General features: G+C 50.8%; 1 protein-coding gene across 1 annotated transcript in view; it reads left to right on the top strand.

Moving 5' to 3' along the window:
- Positions 1–16,158: 16,158 nt before the first annotated feature.
- Positions 16,159–19,558, top strand: part of PTPRF (protein tyrosine phosphatase, receptor type F) — an 84,330-nt gene continuing 80,930 nt past the window's right edge. Inside the window, 1 exon segment of the mRNA XM_027537525.1 lies at positions 16,159–16,309. The gene's annotated coding sequence lies outside the window, so the exon portion shown is untranslated.

Genomic DNA, 19,558 nt, shown 5'->3' with positions numbered 1-19,558 from the left:
ATCGCATATCAATACTTCCTCATTTCTTTTGGCCACAGCCTTGGAGAACGGCAGTGGATCATCACACGCTTCCTTAGTGACGACTGTTTGCATCTGTTACTCCAGATGTGCTCAGATCATACATGTCCACACAGCTCCCTGCACGGCTGCCTCCCCTCCATGTTGTCTGGCGCTGCTTGATCAAACCATCCGTTTTCAATAATTACACCTTCCAGCTGCTCCAGAGCCACGTGTGACTGTAACCTCCCGTGCCCTCCCGCCCTGCACTGTCACCGCCGCCCCCCTGCCCCCCCGCCCCCATCTCTCTTCTTCTTCCATCCATTGCTGGATGCTCTTTGCTCCTCAGTATATTCCTTATCGTTCCTAGTGGGATGATGGGGTTGCCAGCCTCGGTCAATACTTCCAGGCAGTTTTTACTGACACTACTTACCATGACTCTGTGATTGTGGAAGTGAGGGAGAAGCAGAGTTTACTATAAATAACTGTAATATTAGTCAGAAAAAAACACACACCTAAAGCGCTAAAATCACTGTTGACTTCTTTTTTAATATTTACTTTTATTTATTGACTTATTTGACTGTGCCAGTTCTTAATTGTGGCATGCAGGATTTTTTTTTAATAGTTGTGGCATGTGAACCCTTAGTTGCAGCATATGGGAGCTAGTTCCTCGACCAGGGGTTGAACCCCGAGCCCCCTGCACTGGGAGCATGTAGTCTTAGCCACTGGACCAGCAGGGAAGTCCCCATTGTTGATTTTTGACTTGAGGTTTTCTTCCAATCTATACAGAATGTATCCAGAGAATTTTCAAGGATAACTGGACCCTAACAGCACCACAGTCTACAAGGGCCTTTTCATGCAGGCTCTCAGTGTAGTCAAAACCACCACCCTCTGACACTGGGATGAACAAAACCCTCACCTGAACCCTCTCACTCTCATCTCTGGCTTGACCTGTCCGTGTCTGGTCATTCCTTCCGTCCTACAGAAGCTCCCTCCTTGGGCTCTGGTTCAAGCTGTCAGTTGCTCAGTTCCATCTGGTTTCACTCTAGATATTGAGGGATGGGGATGAAGACGAGGGCTGTTGGCTGGGAGAATATCAAGAAAGACAAACTCTTCCTACCACCGTCACAATCTCCTCTTGGCACCTGGCCAATGTGTTGTTATGTACAAAGAGCTCTTGTCTCTGTGGTCAGGAGTCACATGGCCATGTGCCCTTTTGGTCACTCTGGCCTTTGTGTATCTCAGGCTTCAGGAAGGCAGATACGGGCCCGGAGGGGGCCTTGTGATACCACCACAGCTGTCATTTCTATCTCGGAGTGGTTTCCACAATTTCCCTCTGACTTTGAAGTGGGATTCTAAACCTCATTACAGCTCAGGCCTGATCAATCTTCATTTCTTTGTGCCATAAATCTGCAAGCTTGACAGTCAGAGTGAGGTTGGACTCTGGAGTGTGAGAATGGTTTAATCTAAGATGCAGGTAAGTAACACCCATCAGGTGAAAAAAATCCCAGGCAAGACCCAGCCTTTAACCCCCACGTGACTAGATCTCCCAGAGCCACTGCTTCTGTCACCATCTGCCAGACAGGAAGTTGGTCTCTGCACATCATAAGAAAGTGAAAGTCACTCAGCTGTGTCTGACTCTTTGCGACCCCATGGACTGTATAGTCCGTGGAATTCTCCAGGCCAGAATACTGGAGTGGGTAGCCTATCCCTTCTCCAGGGTATCTTCCCAACCCAGGGATCGGACCCAGGTCTCCTGTATTGCAGGTGGATTCTTTACCAGGTGAGCCACCAGGGAAGCCCCTGCACATCATAAAATCCCCCTAAGCACGTAAAATCCCCCTAAATACAAGCCCAACTCCCCTGTGACTAAAAGTTTCCTGGAGCTCTGGAAGAGAAAGGTGTGTGAACCTCGGCATAGCAGAATCCCCTCAGGTCCCTACTCCTTCATCTCTGCTCAAGGCAGAACCCACATTCACCCCTTCTATCCCCATCCATCCACATCTCAGCCTCTCTCTGCCAGCCTGGCTGTACTCCTTCCCTGCTCTGTATATCAAAATCCTGCAAGCATGAACATACCACTCAGCAAACAGAAGCCCAGTCGTTAGCTGAATAGCTAAACTAACCAACTGTTGTTCCTCAAGGGGGCATGACCCTGGGGGGACCCCAGTTTATCCCACCACTCCACGTTCAAAGGTTAGAAAAAGTCAAAATGTTATCTATGGTAAAACAGTTCCTTGTTTTTGAAATGAAATTTCCACTCATCCCCAACCCAGATTAAAGAGTTCCATCCATGCCAAGGTTGGGACAGAACCACTCTTTCACCGCTATTCTCAACTGTAAGCTTTTATTTGTTTTTACTAAGCTCTCCTCTAACAGCAGCACCAACAGAACTTTCTGCAGTGATGGAAATGCCTCACAGATGCACTGTCTAATATGCTAGCCACTAGCCCAGGGGGCTCCTGAGCACTTGGAATGTGACTTGGGTGACTGAGAAATAAGATCTCTAATTTTGTTTGCAATTTTATCTATTATTTATTTTTGGCTGTGGCGGGTTCTTCGTTGCTGTGTGAGGACTTTCTCTAGTTGTGGCAAGCAGCGGCTTCTCTCTAGTTGCAGAGCTCAGGCTTCTCATTGCAGTGGCTTCTCTTGTTGCAGAGCACGGGCCTTAGGCTGGAGCTCCAGAACTCCGTCTCAGTAGTTGCGATGCACGGACTCAGTTGCCCTGTGGCGTATGGGATCTTCCCGGACTAGGGATCGAACCCACTTCCCCTGCATTGGCAGGTGAATTCTTAACTACTGGGCTACCAGGAAAGTCCTAATTTTAATTTCAATAACCACATGCAACTGTGGCTACCACTTTGGGCAGCACAGTTAGTTCAGTTCAGTCGCTCGGTCGTGTCCGACTCTTTGTGATCCCATGAATCGAAGCACGCCAGGGCTCCCTGTCCATCACCAACTCCCAGAGTTCACTCAAACTCACGTCCATCGAGTCGGTGATGCCATGCAGCCATCTCATCCTCTGTTGTCCCTTTCTCCTCCTGCTCCCAATCCCTCCCAGCATCAGGGTCTTTTCCAATGAGTCAACTCTTCGCATGAGGTGGCCAAAGTATTGGAGTTTCAGCTTCAACATCACTCCTTCCAGTGAACACCCAGGACTGATCTCCTTTAGGATGGACTGGTTGGATCTCCTCGCAGTCCAAGGGACTCTCAACAGTCTTCTCCAACACTACAGTTCAAAAGCATCAATTCTTCTGCACTCAGCCTTCTTCACAGTCCAACTCTCGCATCCATACATGACCACTGGAAAAACCAGAACCTTGACTAAACGGACTCTAGCCTAATTCTACCAGTTCTACTCTTCTTAATTCTAAGAAGCTGTCAAAGAAACTCAAAATTGAATTGACTGTAGGATAGTGCTCAAGATGTTGACTAGTTCCTACAGTGTCCTCTCACTAGGAAAAATTTTTCTCAGGTCTAAGTACCTGAAAAAGCAAAGCTGCTCTTAACAAGTGAGTCTTTTTTTTTTTTTTCAGTCTTAAAGACACTATGAATTGCATACTCAATTTGTTTCCTTTTTCTCTTTGGCTGTCAGGAAGCTCAGTCAAATTTAGAGGCTCTACCTTTGGTGCCTTTGAATATTAATATCATCCTCAGTTCCATTTATTTCTTTCCTACCCCATTATCTTGTATGGGATGGGATGCATATAGAATGCCAACACCCTTCTCCACAAGAATAATCTTTGGGAGGAGGTGTACATTCAGGCATTACTGATCAACTTGGTGAAGCCTGCAGACATGACTCATGAGTTATCTTGGGGAACTGAATGAGGGAAGGGAAGGGACCCAGGGAGTGAAACCCTTATGCTGGTGGGGAAGGAAGGGATTTTCTTTGTTGCAAGGGGGCATTGATAAAGGATGTAGCCCAGAGAAAAAGGAGGGCAGGGGAGTGAAGTTAGCATTTGCTTCCTGAAATACTTAGCTCTCTGGTCTCAGGGAAAGTCCTAGTTATTACCCAGTTGTAATTTTTCTGCTGTGTGTGTGTAGCATTAAATGATGGGAGAAGACAATGGCACCCCACTCCAGTACTGTTGCCTGGAAAATCCCACGGACGGAGGAGCCTGGTAGGCTGCAGTCCATGGGGTCGCTAAGAGTTGGACACGACTGAGCGACTTCCCTTTCACTTTTCACTTTCATGCATTGGAGAAGGAAATGGCAACCCATTCCAGTGCTCTTGCCTGGAGAATCCCATGGACGGAGAAGCCTGGTAGGCTGCAGTCCATGGGGTCGCACAGAATCGGACACGACTGAAGCGACTTAGCAGCAGCAGCAGCAATAGATTTACAGAGCTGGGCGACTATCACCACAAAACATTTCCATCACCTCGAAAATAATCCTTGTGCTCATTTCTAGTTACTGCATATTCCCACCAGCAACCACTAACCTACTGTCTGTTTCTGTAGATTTGCTTTTTCTGTACTTTTTATATGTATGGAATCATACAGTATGTGATCTTTTGTGTTTGGCTTCTTTTGCTGAGCGTAATGTTTTTGAAGTTCATCTGTAGAAGCGATCAGTACTTTATTCCTTTTTATTGCCAAATAGTACTCTACTGTGCAGACAGACTACATTCTGTTTATCCATTCACCAGTTGATGAACATTTGAGCTGTTCCTACTTTTGGGGTATTGTAAATACTGCTGCTGTGAACTTCCACACATATAAGTTCTGTGGACATATGTTTTCATTTCTCTTGGGAAGATACCCAGAAGTGAAGTTGCCGGGTCACGTGGTAAATTTGTGTTAAGAATCTCCAACTGTTTCCCCAAGTGTTGCAGTATTTCACATTCCCACAAGTAATGTGTGAAAACTTGTTTCTCCATATCCTCATCAGCACTTGTTACTGCCTGCCTTTTTTATTACAGCCATTGTAATTGTTGTGTAGTGGTATCTCATTGTGCTTTTAATTTACCTTTCTCTAATGACTAACAATGAGCATCTTTTCATGTGCTTATTGACCATTCATATGCCCTCTTTGGTGAAATGTTTGTTCAATACTTTGCCATTTTTAAAAACATTTACCCATCCATTTGGCTATGTCATGTCTTTGCTGCAGCACACGGGTTTCTCTAGTTGTGGCATGGGCTCAGTAGTTGAGGCCTGTGGGCTTAGTCACCCCGTGGGATGTGGGATTTATTTCCCCGATCAGGGATCACACCTGCGTCCCTGCATTGGAAGGTGGATACTTTTTTAAATTAGTTATTTATCTGGCTCCGTCTTCATTGCATCATGTGGCTCTCTCGTTGCCGAGCACGCACTCTAGCTGTGGTGTGCAGGCTCAGTAATTGTGGCTGGAGGGCTTAGTTGCTCTGCAGCACGCGGAATCTTTCCAGGCCAGGGACGGAACCCATGGCCCCTGCCCTGCACATCAGATTCTTAACCACCAGGGAAATCTCACCCATTTTAAAATTGAGTCATTTGTCTTATTATTGAGTTGTAAAAGTTCTTTACACATTCTAGATACAAATCCTTTTATTAAGCGTAAGATTTGTAAATAGTTTCTCCTAGCTTATAACTTGTTTTCACTTTCTTAATGGTGTTCTTCGAATTGAAAAGTTTTTAATTTTTGTGAAACCCAATTTATTATTTTTTCTTACATTGCTTGTGCTTTTAGTATCATATCTAAAAACTCTTTCTAACCCAAAGTCCTGAAGATTTGCTCCTATGTTTTCCTCTAAAAGTTTTATAGTTTTAGCTCTTAGATTTGGGTATATGACCCGTTTTGAGTTACTTTTTGAGTACAGCATGAGATAAGAGTCTAAATTAATATTTTTGCATGTGAATATCCAGTGGTCCCAGAACTGTTGGTTGAAAAGACAATCTTTCCCCATTGAATTGCCTTGGCACCTTTGTCAAAAATCAATTGACCGTAAGTGTACAGGTTTATTTCTGGGCTCTAAAGTCTGTTTCACTGATTAGTAGGTCTATCCTACATAGTCTTGAATACTGTCCTTGTTTTGTTTTGTTTTGTTTTGTTTTCATCCTTTTCCATTTTTGTTAACTGGGAGAATAGGCCAATCCCCTTCTCTTTCCCCAAACTGATATTAGCTCTTGGCAAGAATGTAATTGCCAGCGTCCTAAAATCAAGCCATCAAATCCTCTCTTGTGAAAATCATTGAGAAGTCATTAAAGGGACTAGGACCATATTCTTATTCAAACAAATCCCAAAGGGGATCAAGAAAGGAACAGACATCCTACCCTTGCCACAATAATCGGATTTACTGATTCCCAGGGAAAAGGGAAGACACGATGCTAATTTGAGGCAGTTAAGGAATTATTTCCTTTCTCAGTTTGGCTTTAAAATGTACTAGGCCTAAGAAGTAGTCTTTAAGGGTATGAATGTATTTGTTTAACAACTTCAGTATTTAAGGAAACCAGTATGGATATGGACTATTGAAAAGAAAATCCTTGAAGTAAAGAAACCCACCTTGAAAAATGGGAAGTAGAATGCCAACACATTTCCCACAAGAATAATTTTGGGGAGGAGGTGTCCATTCAGGCAATATTGATCAAATCTGCAGATATGACTCACAAGTTATCTTGGGGAACTGAATGGGGGAAGAGAAGAGGTCCAGGGAGTGAGACCGCCATCCTGGTGGGGAAGGAGGGGCTTTTCTGTGTTGCAAGGGTGAATTGATGAAGGCTGCAATTGAGAGAAAACCTGTCTAAAGGAGGGCAGGGGAGTGATGTTAGCACTGGCTTCTTGAGATACTTACCTCTCTGATCTCAGGGAAAGTCCTAGTTAGTACTCAACTGTAACTTCTTCTTCTGCATTGTGATACCTCTTCTAAGCTGCCCTGTCCTACACTGAAGCAAGTCACACATGGCAGCCCAGCCTCATATGACGGTCTTGGGAAGAAGAAAAAGGTGCTATGGTGAAGGCTGGAGGATTCCACCTCCTACCTCTTTGCTGGGGTCCGAGGGAGGAAGCAAAGTTTTCTCGAGCAATTTACATCCCAAGTGCCAGGTGATGACCAGCATTATGAGATGCGATCACCCACAGAGCTTAGAACATTTAAAATGGTGCACCAGCTTCTAACTGAATAACGCAAGGGCGATCTAAGACCGAACTTCTACTTTTCTGCTTAGGTTAGAAGAAATTCTAAAGGGGGTGGTATTGGGGAGAGGGAAACATTTTTCAATGTATTCATTTAGTCACAAATATAAGGAGAGTCTTACTATGTACCAAGCATCTTAAATGTTTTTTAAGTTTTCTATTTTGCTTATTGACTTATTTTACTTTTGGCTGTGCTGGGTCTTCGTTGCTGCATGCAGGCTTTCTCTAGTTGCGGTAAGCGTGGGCTACTCTTTGTTGTCATGCATGGGCATCTCATTGCAGTGGCTTCTCTTGTTGCCGGGCACAGGCTCTAGGCTCACAGGCTTTAATAGCTGGAGCTCGTGGGCTCAGGAGTTGTGGTGCACAGGCCTAGTTGTTCCTCAGAATGTGGGATCCTCCCAGACCAGGGATTGAACCGGAGTACCCTGCACCAGCAGGTGGATTCTTAACTACTGGACCACCAGGGAAGTCCCATTTATGTTTTTAATAAGTCACCTAAGCCTTTTAAGAAAGAAGGTAGGGTAGAGAAAGAGGGAAAAGAACTCAATAAATCTTGGTTGAATCGATGAACTTTAAGAGCCAGATGGCATGAGCCTTAAATGAGCAGGAATTTTTCCATGAGGCTGAAAGGAATAATGATGTGGGCGTGGCTTTCGTGAGCAGGAAGGCTCTGCCCTGCCTCCTTAGTCTGCACTTGTGGAGAATGGCAGCTTCCCTGGAGACAGTTGCCAGGTCCTCAGTGAGGCAGAAATTGGAGGCAGGCCTTCTGAAGAGGCTGAGGGTATCTGCAGGACTACAGGCGAAGGCTGGGGAGGCAGCAGTGTGAAGCTGGATCAGGAGAAAGGAAGTGCAGAAGGAGGCTCATGGATGCTGAAGCTGGCACTCATTAAAACAGTAGCTGAGGATTACTAGGATATGGGACCCCAGTGGGATTAGCTTTTAAGTGGTCCTCCAAACCAATGCTATTAGAGTCTTGGTTGTGCTAATTCTGATAATCATCAAATAGCTTCTATTTTCAAGAACCTGTGATATAAAGCTCAAATGACGCTCTTTACAAACACAGTGTTATGTCATTCCTACAATGCTACAAAGTGGGTAGTATCCCCCTGTTACAGAAGAGGAACGTGAGGCTTAAACAAGAGAAGTAATTTGCCCAAGACCAGGTAGCTTGTAAGTGCCACAGGCATAATTCAGGCCAGGTCTAGTATGTCTCCAAAGGTTGGCCTGCCCCTAGTAACTGATTTGTCCTGAGTGTGGCCAGTTCAGCCTGGGTGTCTGGTGGCACTGGCAGCTTTGGGGAGCCCTTGGAAACCTGGAGGTGTCTGTGGTATAAACCTGTGGATCCAAAGCCTTGGTCAGAAGCCCCTACTACACTTATGAATCCCAATGCCCACGTGGCCGGGAACCCCCATGGACTCTACCCACCTTCCAGATGGGGTGAGGGGCCCAGCGAGATATGTTTGCATAATTACGTGTGGAAGAAACAAGACACTGTAAGAATGTCTAACAAACAACTCTGACCTACATCAGGGAAGGCTACCCCAAGGAAATGATGCTTGCACCAAAAGTTGAAGAATGAACTAAAAGGTGAAGTGATGGAGTAGAAAAGTCTTCTACAAAGAATGGTTCAGGGACTTCCCTGGTGGTCCAGTGGCTAAGACTCCACATTCCCAATGTAGGGGGCCCGGCTTCAGTCTCTGATGGGGGAACTAGATCCTGCACACTGCAACTAAGAGTTCACTGTCGCAACTAAAGATCCCGCTTGTTGAAACTAAGTCCTGGCATAGCCAAATAAATAAATATTTTTTAAAGAGAATGTGCAAAGGCCTGGTGGCTGGGGCGGGTGGGGACACAAGTATCTGAGGAATTGAAAGGAACCTAGCGCAGATGCAGGGCACTGAGCAGTGGGGAGCATGGTGCTGGATGATGTGGGAGGCGGGCAAGGGAGGGCCTTTAGTACTTGCTAAGGAGTTGGCTCTTTATCCCAGAGCAATGGGAAGTCATTAGAAGGTTTTAAAAGGGGAGTGAGTGACATGATAAGACTGGAGCAGGGCGGGGCAGACGTAGTGAGATCAGTTAGGAGCCACCGTAGGAGTCCAGATAAGAGCTAACAGTAGCTTGGACCAGTGAAGTACTGCTAGAGATGAAGAGAATGGGGTAGATTAGAGGTGCTTTGGAGGAAAGTAAACAGGATCTGGGGATGGTTCCTAGGATTCTGGTTGGCCCATTAGGTGGACAATGGTGCCATTCACCAAGACAGAGAACCCCCAAGAGAATGAGAACCGTGTGTTAGGTCTCAGACATGTTCAGGTTGAGGTCCTCTGAGAGATGGAAGTAGAGATGACGAGGCTGTTGGCTAGGATCCTCCTGGTCAGGAGAACAGGAAGTTCTCCAGGCTGGATGCATAAAGGTGTGAATCATCAGCAGATGAGTGGTAATCGAAGTGGTAGCACAGATGAGATCACCAGGGAGGGTCCACAATGAGAGGGAGAAAGGCCTAGGAATGAGCTCGAGGAACACAAGCCTTTAGGGGAGGAGGGTGACCCTACAAAGAAGCCTGAGAAGGAGACCAAAGAGACAAACCAGGAGAGTATGGTATCAAGGGACTCAAAGAAGCTAATGTTTTAGGAGTTTAGTAATCAAGACGATTAGTAAGATGAATGCTGGGGGAAAATGCCCATCGTGTTTTGTGGCATGGAGGACCCCGTTCAAATGTTATGCTCTGGGGAAGTTGTGGGAGGTGAAAGCAATGTTTGACTGAATGCCTGAGTGGACAGGAATGCCCAACGGCCAATGGTGGGAAGGCAGCCAGGGTTAAGGTTGCAGGGACAGGTTGGTGGAAAAGATCCAGGTAAGGTGCGGGGCAGGGGTGGGGTGGCTAGAGAACTCAGAGAAAGAGGGGATAACAGAGAGAGGCTGTCAAGGATGGGCAGGAGATGGGAGGAGGGGTGTTTCCTCTGAAGCAGCGAGGGTGGGGGGGTGTAGGGAGATGTGTGACTGTGCTAGTAAGGCACTGGGGGGTTCCTGTCTGCAGCTTTAATCCTACAAAGGAGCAGGCCAGGTCACATCTGCCAGCAAGGAGGAAATGGGCTGGTTGGAGGCTTAAAGAGAATGGTGAAGGTTGAAAACAGCCATTGCAGAGAGGTGGGGTTCCAAGCTGTGGGGAGAAAGGTGCGGAGGGCCCGCGTGCAGTTAGCAGCTGTGATTTATGGGAACAGCACTCTGACCCGTGGGGTTACTTGGCTGCTTGAGCGAGCACAAGAAGGCGGACAGGAGGGCGCGTCTGGAGCTGGGGGTCTGCCAGACAGATACCATCAAAAGGCAGAGAGGCAAAGGGGCTCAGGGGATTGACAAGAGTGTAATTAAAACATTAGGCCTTGGCATGTAGGTGGGACAAGAAGAAAAGTGAAGGCAGGAGAGAGCGGGTACATTAGGAGAACACAGGCCCGCAGCGGGGAAATCTGAGACCCAACAGTCATCTCATCTCCAGGCTCCCTGAGCAAGGTGGGAGCAGCAGGTGCTGGGGTAGGGATGGTTGAGGCCAGTGTTGAGGGTAAGAACAGGGGGCCTAGCAGCCTGCTGATGGGGATGTAACGAGGTCAGAGCTGGTCTGTGAGCACTGGCACCGAAGGCACCCAGGCAGAGGGCAGGAAGTGGAAAAGACCACAGAGAAGTCCACTAAGCTGCAAACAGGCATGGCTGTGGGACTGGGCAGTAGGCAGGCGAATAGTCATTGTGCATGCATGCCAAGTCGCTTCAGTTGTGTCCGACTCTTTGTGACACTATGGACCATAGCCTGCCAGCCTCCTCTGTCCATGGAATTCTCTAGGCAAGAATAATGGAGTGGGTCGCCATTTCCTTCTCCAGGGGATCTTCCCGACCCAGGGATCGAACCCGGGTCTCCCGCATTGGCAGGCAGGTTCTTTACCACTAGTGCCACCTGGGAAGCCCAGGTAGTCATCGTGTCAAGAGCAACTTCAGTGGAGTGATGGTCCCAGAATGCACGTCACAGTGGGCTGAGTATGCACAGGAGACGGGAGAGTGGAGGCTCCCTGTGTCAACAGCTCTTGGGTTCGCAAGGATGGAGAACAGAGAAACGCTCCACCTCTCCCACTCTGGAGGGGCTGGTGGAGTCAAGGGAGGGGAGTTTTTAGGATGGGAGAGACTTGAGCGTGACGGAGAGTTGATAGGAATGAAACAGTAAAGAGGCTGCAAATGGGGTCAGCCCACTTGCCACTGGGGGGCGCACCTCAGGAGGGAGAAAGGAAAGAACAGACAGGGTGGGTTTCTGGATTTGATAATTGAGAGTGGGGGTGTCCCCACTATTTTCTCAGAGCTTGAGGGGAAGTCATCATCAGAGTGTTCTATTGAGATATTAACTCCTGTCTCATTTACACACACACCCTCCCCGCTCCCAGCCCCCTGCTCTCCCGCCCTCCGCTCCCCTGCAGAGTGACTCACCAGGCAGGAGTGAAAGGCATTAGCCAGGCTTTTGCGTTCCAAGGCCGGAGCCTTTTTCCTCCCACTCAACACCTGAGATGGTACACAGTTTTGTGGTGCTGGCGTCTGAGTTCTTTCTGACTGGGCTGAGAGAGAGAACACCACCGAGTCTTAGGGAGTTGGTTCCCCAGCATCGAAGAGGGGGGCAGGAGGACAGGCGTTCCCCATCCCACTCTGGCATGCACCCCCCACCCCCAGAAAATGACTATGTGTGACTGCAAACACCAAGGACTAAGGGCTGCGACTTTGAGGGTCTGTGAGGGAAACCCCCATAAAGAGCCAGGGGTGGGGGAGTGGCCCTGCAGATAGGGGACACACAGTGGAAGCCCCAGGGCAGGGACGGCTGATGTCTGCAACAGCAGCGCCAGCCTGAAACAGACCTCAGCCTTTCTCCTCAAAGAGGACCACAGACTGAGCATCTTTGGGGCTGCGTGAGCCCCTCGGCGTTTTTGGATCACTGGAGGGAGGTGAAGGAGAGCTGTGAGTGATATGGAATTTTCACAAATCTGGTGGGTAGGGACTCAGGCTGAATTTAATTTGATTTAGACCCACTAAGAGATGACTAAGAGCTGTATTTACGTCATGAGTTGGAGCAGAATGTCCAGTGGGCCCAGGACCTGGACAAAGGGTGAACAGTGAGTGGGAGCTGACATCTGGCTCTCCCCCCACCCTGCCCCCCTGGGGCTGGAGCCCGGCAGACACAGACCTACCACGTGGTAGCGCTCGGCCTTCACAGATGAGCACAAGGACGTCCCTCCCCGCGAGGCCCAGGAGCAGGGCAGCAGGTCAAGTCCACATGGACCCCAAGCTCAGAGTTTGGCAGTCTGGACCGAGTCTTGGCTCCTCTCCTTCCACAGTGCTCAGGCACGCACAGGCCCAGCCACCTGAGGCTCTCGTCCACATGCCCCCAGGGCCTAGGCCTCTGGTTCTTTTACCTCGGCCTTGTGTCTAGTCCCAGGCGCTGGGCACACTGAGGTCTGGGCCGGCTGCTTGCAGCCAGTCTCATGCCCCACCTCAGCAAACACCTGAACCACGCATGGTTCTGAAAGATGGGCGAGCAGGGGGCTGGAGACCAATGGTTTGAGGTTCTGAGAACCCTGTGTCCCTGACGGGGTTGAAGCAAGAGCCTGGTTGGTGTAGCATTGAGTGGGGCTGCCGACTTCAGCCACAGGCGAGTAAGGCCCTTGGCCCATAGGGCTTTCCAAGTATTAGGTTCATAGACCAGGCACTGCTGAGCTGAGGGAACTGGGCTGTCAGAGCTGCAGACCCACTGAGGCCCAGTCTGCAGGCAACAGGTCAGCAAACACCACAAGCCCCTCTCAGGCCAGGCCAGGCCAACAGAAGCCCCAAGTGTGGAAGAGATCTGAGGGTTGGTCAGGGAGCCTTCCTCACCTGGTCACTTATGTCTGATGGTCCCTGAGCACAGAAGGGGAAAATCTATCTTTTCAATCCTTTAATACAAATCTACTGAGCAGCTTTTGTGTATCAGGGCCCAGTACTGGCCACTGGGGTGCGGCAGTGGACAAGGCAGGCTCCTTCCTCCTGCCCTGTCCTCAAGGAACCCACCACCTTTAAGGTGGGGGGCAGACACAGATACTAACGGTGGTGACACCCAGAGTTTAGAGTTTGGGCAGGCAAGACCCCACTCAGCAAGAGGTTAGAGGTAGCTCCCTGGAGGAAGTGATGGCTCCAAATAGGTACCATTGTTTCCAGGGGACTGACCCCACTCAACATAGAGTCTTCTTATATATATATATATATATATATATATATAGTGTGTGTGTGTGTGTGTGTGTGTGTGTGTGTGTGTGTGAAGCCACTGTCACTGACTGACATCTTTTTTAAAAAATATTTTATTTATTTATTTGGCTGTGCTGAGTCTCAGCTGTGGCATGCAGTATCTTTTTAGTTTAGGTCCATGGGATCTTCAATTGTGGCATGTGGGATCTAGTTCCCAGACTAGAGGAACCTAGAGCCCTAGGTTCCCAGGGCTTGAACCTAGGCCCCCTGTATTGGGAGTTCAAAGTCCTAGTCACTAAACTACAGGGAAGTCCCACAGAGTAAGTCTTAAGAGGTGTTTTTTATGACTATGTGTGAGAGATTTTTGTGTGAACTGAAGCCCAAAAGTCAAAAGCTATCTCTGTCTCTTTCCCATCTCCTCCCCTCCTCCCTTATTCTCTCTCCATCCCCACTCTCGCTCACCTCCCTTGGGATGATCTCTAGCCCCTTTCTATATTTCAAATTTTACAGGTTGCATTAGATGAGGGTGCAGAGGGAAGATGCCCTGTTTCTGGTCCAGTGACTGATTGAATGAGGTGCTGCTGCCTGAGAGGGGACTGCTGGGGGCTAGCAGATCTGGGGTGGGAGAGACAGTGAATTCAGTTTACCTGACCAACAACTGAGGAGTGGTCTAGAGAAGACTCTTGGAAATACTCAGAACATTGCTTCCCTGGTGGCTCAGACAATAAAGAACCTGCCTGCAATGCAGGAGATCTGGGTTTGATTCCTGAGTTGGAAAGATCCCCTAGAGAAGGGAATGGCAACCCACTCCAGTATTCTTGCCCAGGAGACCCATACCAGGGAGACAGATTTGGAAGTCATCAGCATTTGGTTGGTGGTGGTAGAGACGGTCCATGGGCAGAGAGCAAGAAGGGACAGTGTAGACAGATCCTGGGAGGAATAGGAGATGGTAAAAAAGAGACTGAGAAATGGCAATCAGGGAAGGAATATAGGCCACTGAAGCCAAGAAGAACTGTTTTCACGAGTCAGCAAGGAGCAGGCATCACTGGCCGGAAAGTATACTTTTTTAAATTTAGAAGAAACCCTCCCCCGAAGCCTAAACTCACTCCACTTCTGAAAAACAGGCCAAAATGTCTAAAGATGCACAAAACTTGCAATACCTCCTCCACAGGACACCAAAATTATCAGTGGATAAAAAACCACAGACTAAGAATGTTCATTTTTGATCCGTTTGTCATCTGGAATCCGGATCTGACTGTTTGCCCAGAATCACTCCCATCCCCTTCTCACACACGAGGGGGCGCACACACACCGCCTCTAAATTCAAGTCCTGGGCAAAAGCAGGCAGTGAATTAGGTGGTAACCATAACTCCACTCAGCTCCTAGCCCCAGACCCCCCACCTCTACCTCTGCCCTGCACATCACATTGTGCTCCTGGAATCCAGGTGCTTCAACAATCTCCAGACTTTATTTCTCACCTGACCCTCAGACTCACAGAGATATCACAGAGACCCCACAGATCAGAGGCCCCATAGGGGTCCTCATCTGACCTAGGCAGTCAGGGTAGGCTCCCCATCTTTCATGAGGGGGGCAGGCAGGAGAGGGCTGATGTGATATGGACTGCACAGTAGGTCTGAGATCAGAGGCTTTGGTGCCAAGGTGTGTCTCTTGGTTTGGAGCTCACCAAGTTCCTATGAGTTAGGACCTGTAGTAAATCTTTTGGTAAGTTATTGGTTTAGCCAGAGATTTTATAGGGTCAGCATTTAAGTTTGATATGAGGAGTCAGAAATTCAATACTGAGGTTTATATCAGGCTTGGAGGACACTATTTAGCGGTGAACTAAGGGCCAATTCAGGACCTGACTCAGGTCGACCCCAGTTGGCGTTGTTGATTTTGGGGCGCTGGCCAGCCTCAGGTTGGGGTTGACATCGGGTCAGAGGAGTAGAGTGAGTATGGGGCTGCAGTGAATTTGTATGGAGCTTCTACAAAGCCAGTCTCATAAATCCTACGTTCCAAGATTACCACTAGAGGTGAGTCAAGTTAGGGTCTTAAATGGCCCCTCAAATGGACGAGGTCTGAAGTCAGTATTTGTATTAGGGTCCTTTTCTGGGGACTCAATCACAGCATGTTGGTATTGACCTGGGGCTGGGACTGCAGTATTAAGAGTTTTATGGAAAGGCTTGGGGTTCACAAAAAAGTGCTGGGTAGCTACCATAGCAAGGTAGCTATTGGACTTTAAGGTTCACACAGGGATTGGGGCTCAGCACTGGTACTGGGGTCCATTTAAGGACCAGAGTTGATGCTGGGGTCACGGTCAAGTAGAGGTGATAACGGGGTTTTAGCCTAAGAATTGGTATTTCAGTTTAATATAGGGGTTCAGATTAAAACTACTACTCGAGCCAATTTCACGGCAGATTTAGGGGTCTGGACTTACTATTGAGTTGGGGTGGGTCCGGGCTCAATAGCAGGTTCAGATCTCTATGGAGAGAAAATGGGGTCCTAGAGTAATATCAGGCTCACATTTGGATTGGAAGCCTATAGTAGGATCCGGACTTCGTATGGAAGTTTGGGTCTGCCCATGCTTATTATTGGGGTTCCGGTTCTGTACTGGGGTCCGGGTCGGTTTAGACGCGGGGTTGGGTTGCGGTCTCGGGCCTACGCGGCTCAGCAGCTCTACGAGCGAGAGTGCACGAGGGGAGGGGCGGCGCCGGGGACGCGCACGGCAGGGGCAGGGGCGCGGGCGTGGGCGCGGGCACGCGGCTGGAGCTGGCGCGGGAGCGGCGGAATCGGTGGCGGCGGCGGCAGAGGCGGCGGCTCCAGCTCCGGCTCCGGCTCCAGCTCGGGTGGCGGTGGCGGGAGTGGGATCCGGTGGCGGCGGCGGCGGCAGAAGAGGAGCAGGAGCAGCGGCCCCAGAGGCTTGGGGGGGACATGCGGACCGACGGCCCCTGGATAGGCGGTGAGTGACCCCCGGGCCCCCTTCCAGTTCCCTCCGCATCGGTCCCTTCTCCACTCCCCCGCCCTCTCCCCGCGTTCTCAGAGCAGAGCTGGGGGCGGTCCCGGGGGGCCGGGGGCGCCGCTTAGGCCGGGCCGCGCCCCCACCTGCCGCGCCCGCCGCCTCGGCTAAGCGCCCCCACCAAGCCCGGCGGCTCCTCCCCGCATTACCCCGCGGCAGACGGACCCCCCCACCATCACCCTGCCGCCGGCTGGCTAGCTCCCTGCCGCCCCTCGCCGCCTTCTCCTTTCTCCGCCTCGCCCCCTCCCTCCCGCCGCACCTGAGCCGCAGCCCGCGCCGCCCCCCCACCCCCCGCCCAGCGCAAAGTTTCCCTTTTGCGTCGGGGCTCCCCCTCCTGGGTCCCGCCTCGTGTGCCCCCACCACCGGCGCGGACACGCTCCGGGGGCGGCCCTCAGCCTCCCACCGCCTCCCCAGCTCCGGGCGGGTCCAGGCCGCGCCCCCACCCCCGCCACACAGGCGCCCCCTCCCAGCCGGCGGGGGATCCGCAGCCGCCGCGCCCCCGTCTTGCTCGCGGCCCGGGCGCACGTGCCGTCCCGGGGTGCGCGGGGCGCGAGTTTGGAAACCCCCACCTCCCCACCCCCAACCCAGGTCGCCGGCGCGGGCCGGGGAGGCGCTGGGCCGGGCTGTACCCGCCCCTCCCCGGGTGCAGTGACCCGAAGGCCCTGGGGCGACCTGTCCCGTGAGGACGTGTCCACTCGGACCCGCTCCGGAAAGTTCACTCAGTCGCCGCCCGGCGTCCCGTCCCGTGTTGGTGTGCCCCGGTCCTCATCGCTGTGCCCACGATCCTGTCTCGGCTTATTTCTCCTTTTCCCTCCGTGTTTCCGTCTCTCTACGCCCTTCAAAGCCTCTGGATCTCTGTCTCCCCGTGTCGCGGCCTCCCACTTTCAACCCACTCCACCCCCCAAGCAATCCCCGGGTCTCTCTGCTGTCTGCGACTCCCTCCGGGGTCTCCCTGCTCTCTCTCGCTGGGTCTCTGTGTTCTTTCTCCCGGTTCTCAGGGCTCTTTGCCGGGTCTCTGTGTTCCTTCTCTTGGGTCTCTGTGTTCTTTCCCTGGGTCTCTGTGCTCTTCCCGGCTTTCTGCTCTCTCTTCTCAGGTCTCTCTGCTCCCTCCCCCATCTCTGGGTCTCCCTTCCCTGGTCTCTGTCGGGTCTCTTGCTGGTCTCTTAGTGTCTCTGTCTCCCACGGACAGGAATCTCTGCCGCCCCTTTGCAGAGACCCAGACCTCCTCCTCGTTCCTTTGGAATGCTGCCCCTCTGGTTCTTCCACCCCAGGGTGGGGGATGGGGCTAGTTTTTCCTCCTCTTTTCAACACCCCCCAACCCCCAGTGCAGGGCCCCCAAGTTGGAACAGGTTGATGGGTGGGTGCCGGGTACCTGTCTGAGCAGTAACATGGAAAGGAGGCTGCTGGCAGGAGTGGGTGGTAGGGTCCTCTGGATTCCCCTGCCCCCCCCCCACCCCGCCCCGGGGCAGGCCTGGAGTCTGGACTGTGAAAGTGTTGGTGATGAAGACTCCCCTTGGGCTCCCAGAGTGACCTGGTGTGGGATCTGACCAGAGAATCCAGAGAAGTGCATTGGGGTGAGAGGCCTGGAAAAGGATCCAAGGCTGGTGCTTCCAGGGGGATCCTCAATGGTGAAGGATCCACCAAGAAGGCAGGAGATCTGCTGAGGGATCCTTTGAGAGGCATATGGCATCCAGTGGGATCCAGAGCAAGGTTCTGTCAGAAAAATCTCAGGAAATTCTATGCTTGGCTCCTTATTAACTCTTGCTTCAGGGAGCAAGAGAATCCCAGTTTTTCACTGATGGTATGAATGAGCCTAGGGCTTCAGGAAGGAGTAGGTGAGCCTCCCCAAGCACAGCCCCCCACATCCGCAGCCCCAGCCCAGGCCACACACTCACAGCCCCCTTTTCCACACTCAGCTCACCCTCCCCCCCCCCACCTCCACTCCACATCCACTTGTCTCCCCAGTGCCCTCTCATTTGCACACTTGGGCCTGCGCAGCAGCCAGAGCTTCAAAATCTGCTGTGTTTGCACGCCCATGTCCCAGTCTGCGTGCTTGCTTACACCCTCACTGCTCCCCTGTGCACAGCCTAGGAAGGGTGTGTGTACACGTGCAGCCTCATGCTTTCTTGTGCACACATTTTCTCCTACATTTTTGCTTGCCCAGTTTCCCCTTGTCCTTGGAAACATCTCTGTAGTTCTGTTTTCTCCTTGCTCTTCCTCTTCCCTTTTTTCTCCTTTTACAAAGAAAATAGTTTTCATATACTTTCTTCCTTTCTCCTTCCTCCTGCAGCTCCTGGCCTCCCCTCTGGTCAGCCTCGTGCACATAGCGCGCATGTGTATGGTGTCCCGGCTTCTAGGGGAGGAGGCTAGGTTTGGGTGCTGGTGAAGCAGTTGGGGAGGGGATTTTGGGGAGTGGGGAAGCGTTGCAATAAGAGCAGCCTGGCTGCTTTCCTTGGGAATTGTGTTTATGTGCAGCAAAACGCTGGCCTTTGCTCTCTGTGCTCCCTCCACTCTTGTTCTCGTCAGTCCTGACTGTGGAAGTCCAGTACAGTCAGCAGGAGATAGGACCCAGACCTCTTCCTACAGAGGCTGTGACACATACTACAGCCCCTCCACTTTCCAGTTTGAGACCTTGGCGAGATCCTGTTCTACCTGAGTCTCAGTTTCACTCCCTATAAAATGGAAGAGGTCGTCCAACCCTAGCTGGTTGCCAAGGCTGTCGTGGGAATCCCCTGTGTGGCAGTGTATCAGCAGCAGTGGCTATTGCTTCTGGTGTGACTGATACTGCTGTGTGCTTGGACCAAGCTTGCAGCCAGGGCCCTGCCGTTGAGAAGCTCATGGTCCCTGGGGGAACAGACTGCATCATGAGAATGCAGAGCAATTCAGTAACCTCTTATTGATTGCTGACTGTGTGCCAGACTCTAGGCCAGGCACTTTCAGCTGGGCTGCCATGCCTCCTATGGGACTAACTGCTGTGTAGAAGAAGCAGCCCACTTCTTAGGAACTGCTAAGGTTAAGCCCAGCATCAGCTTCACCTAAAGCAGCCACCATTCTGAACTGAGGTTAGAAGATTGGAGGAGTTCACCACAAGTTCAGAGATCAAGATGAGATGAGTCCCAAAGAAGACCAAGAAAATGGGCTATCTGAATTGGGGTTTGAGGGATGAATAGGAGTTTTCCAACTGAAGAAAAG

Source organism: Bos indicus x Bos taurus, chromosome 3, assembly GCF_003369695.1.
Source record: "Bos indicus x Bos taurus breed Angus x Brahman F1 hybrid chromosome 3, Bos_hybrid_MaternalHap_v2.0, whole genome shotgun sequence".
NCBI classification, from domain to species: Eukaryota; Metazoa; Chordata; class Mammalia; order Artiodactyla; family Bovidae; genus Bos; species Bos indicus x Bos taurus.
Note: the sequence above shows the minus strand (reverse complement) of the source record. Positions and strands in the feature narration are given on the sequence as shown.